Below are 3,218 nucleotides of genomic sequence, written 5' to 3'. Positions count from 1 at the left end.
CATTGTTATTTTACGTTTACTTCCTGAATTGAATGCCCTATATTCAAATTGAAGATTGACGATGTTCTGTGCAGTAGTAGAGTTTTAGTTCACTTGGAATCATTTTATATTACAGATGGCAAATCAGACTCTTGTCAGTAATGAGAATTACCATTTTATTGTATGAAAAATAACATTTGTTTTAAAATGTCTCACCTAAATAGAGAAAAAGAAGACAAAAACTAATTAGAGAATGTACCACAATGTCATGGCAAGCATGATTAGAAAAAATTAATATATATGTATAGTAGATATGACTGATTGTGGACTGGATACTACTGGCACTGCATTGCACGGTTACAGATATCGGGGCTGTTTTAGGTGGCGTCTGACGACGATGCCTCCCATGCTCCATGGAGCCCCAAGTCATGCTAGGACACCTCCTTCCTGCCCAATCAACACCCAAGCGCACCAAGGGCCCTGTGTGATGGTCATCATCGTGTGCAGAACGCGTTGTTCCGAGCCCACAAGAACATTCTGGGCGCCGAGCCTCTACCTGAAGTCCCTGGGTCGTCGCATGAACAACCTCATCAACCTAGCACACGAGATGGTGAGTCCGGGGTTGTTCCGGGTCATTTCGGAAGACTACATCTACACGGGCCGCCTGACCGCAAGGAGACCGCAGCTCCCCGACGAGCCCAACCTGGGGGCCGTGCTGCTGCAGCTAAGCTATCTGCAGCTACTGGACTTAGTGGACTGGGTAAGAAGAAGATGAGGAGAATGGGAAGTACCCTCTCCCGCCCACTCCCTGCCTTTCTGCGCTATGGGAAGAGGTCCCCAATAGTTTGGGTTTAGGGGGAGGGGCAGGTATCGGGTGGTCCACCCCCTGTTTATTCAGTCCTGCTACCCCAGGGGAGTTGGGAACACCCACACGCCACGTGCCCCACGCACTAGAGGAGGCTGCCGCTGCACCCCATTGCCACCCATGCAGGGGACTGTATGCCCCCACACTCTTCACAGGGCCCCAGGTAGGTTCCCCTCCACACCTCAGCCCTGCCTGCCCAGCCCAGCCTGCGTCCAGCTCACTCTGCAGGAACGCTCCCCCATCTATGGCCTGGAACCTCTCCAAGGAAGAGTCCCAACTCCCAGTCCCAGAACACGCCCTCCCACCCCCACCTGGCTCATGCCCTGCCCCACCAACGATGAGGATCGGGAGGGGGGGCTGAGCGGCCGCACTAGCCCCATGCTGGGGGCTACCCCACAGAAAAGAATGAAACGGCTTGATCAGCTGGTCTTCTCCCACTCCCCTACCCCACCGAACCAGCCCTCGGCCCCAAAACCTGCCCCACCTCCACCGCTCCAGCTCCAAGGTCCAGACCACTACCCCTGCCCACCAGCCCGACAACCCCCACCGAGGCTGGAGAGCCCAAGCAGGGAGGTGGCAAATCTACCCGCGGGGAAGCAGAACCACTGTCATACACAGCTGAGGATGAAGAGGATGACGAGGGATGAGGAGGAAGGGGTGAAACGGAGACCAAGACCACCAGCATCCACAACCACCATCATAAGGCAGGGAGGAGAGCGATGATCGCTACCGTAGGGGTGGCTGGCTGATGGGGAGGATGAGAAGAGTGGCTAGGCAGTGAGGAGACAGGCAGTGAGTGAGGGTCGACCAATCACCCACAGGGCCCATGGGGAGGTTCCCACCTACCCTACGAGCCTTGAGAGCTTTTGGGACAACCTGTCGGTGCATCCCCTGGTGACAATGGCTTCCCCAGCTCGAGCAGCTCACGCCCACGTGGAGAACCCACACAGAGGAGGAAGCTGTACTCTGAAGGGGAGATGGGTAGCAGCAACAGCAACCCCAAAAAACAACAGCAGCAACAGCAACGTAACGGGCAGCCTGTCCTACCTGGAGGGGAAAGTCCACCAGAGCCTGACGCCTGGGGTCCGGGGGAGATCATCAGACCCTATCGCTGTAACTCCTGTAGAGAAGTCCTACAAGGACCCGGCACGCTGCGCCGCACGAGAAGACCCACTGGCTGAAAGGCCCTACCCCTGCAGCTCTGGCAAGAAGTTCACCAGCGCGGCACCAATGACCCGCCACATGGCGCAGCCACCTTGGGATCAAGCCCTTTGCCTGTGACCACTCGGCCATTTTTTTTGTCTTGTTGGCCCCCCCGCGGCCGAATTTTTTTTCTTTGTGTTTTCCCCAAAAAAAAAAACCCCCCCCCGGGGGCCCCCCCCCCCCCCCCCAGTACCGCCTCAACAGAGCACCATGCGCATCCACTCCGGGGAGAAGCCCTATGAGTGTCAGGTGTGCGGGGGCAAGTTCGCCCAGCAGCGCAACCTCATCAGCCACATGAAGATGCACAGCAGTGGGGGGCCGGAGGGGGCTCTGACGGCCGACGGGCAAGCTAAAAGCTTAGACTTGCGGAGGGATCTACCCCCTGAGTAAATACGCAGCAGAGGCACGGGGCTGAAGCAGGAGCAAGGCCTCAGACGCTGCTGGCAGAGCATGCCATGGAGAGCCTGTTTTCCCGCTGTCCAAAACTGGCAGCAGAAACACCTGCGCCTCAACCACCATGAACAAGATGGATGTCTGGGGTCCAGGTCCTGCCCGCCTCCCCAGGGTCCCTCTCTGACTCCCACTCCCGTATCATTGACCGCTACTCCCCCAGCTAAGATGGCCTTGGCAACCACCACAGTCCTGTGGGGCACACAACTTACTTACAGTATTTCTAACGTCATTCACCCAACTCCATCAGTATCTGTACCGCAGACTAAGGCCAATTACCTGCCTAAAGAATTGCACACACACCATGTGTAACTCCTATAAGTGCCCTTTCTTTACAAAGTTTGCATTATATGCATTTCAAAGACCTTCCTAGAAGAACTGTGCTATTTCTATTATATTTTGACCAAGGAATACCCACTCAAAACAGTGTAGTATCTATACGTAAACAAGTTTTTTTTTTTTATTAAACCACCGAGCCAAAAACAAATTGAGAACCAAAAAGCAATTGTTTTTATTTATTTTTTTGTGCGTAATGAAAAACCAAAGAAACTGTTGCAAGAAAGTGTTGCAATCAGACCCTAAACCTGTGTACTAAATGTACTATTACTGTTATAAATGTATATAAAATGGAAAAAAGCACATATGGACATGATTCAGGGCTCCTGTTCAGAACTGAAAGGACACAAAAGAAAAAGCCAAACCTTTGGGATTTGCAAGTGAT

General features: G+C 53.4%; 1 pseudogene; it reads left to right on the top strand.

Annotated features, from left to right (window-relative positions):
- Positions 1-376: 376 nt before the first annotated feature.
- Positions 377-2,688, top strand: LOC139022740 (hypermethylated in cancer 1 protein-like; annotated as a pseudogene).
- The last annotated feature ends 530 nt before the right edge of the window (positions 2,689-3,218 follow it).

The sequence above is a fragment of the Salvelinus sp. IW2-2015 genome, linkage group LG22, assembly GCF_002910315.2.
Source record: "Salvelinus sp. IW2-2015 linkage group LG22, ASM291031v2, whole genome shotgun sequence".
Taxonomy (NCBI): Eukaryota; Metazoa; Chordata; class Actinopteri; order Salmoniformes; family Salmonidae; genus Salvelinus; species Salvelinus sp. IW2-2015.
Note: the sequence above shows the minus strand (reverse complement) of the source record. Positions and strands in the feature narration are given on the sequence as shown.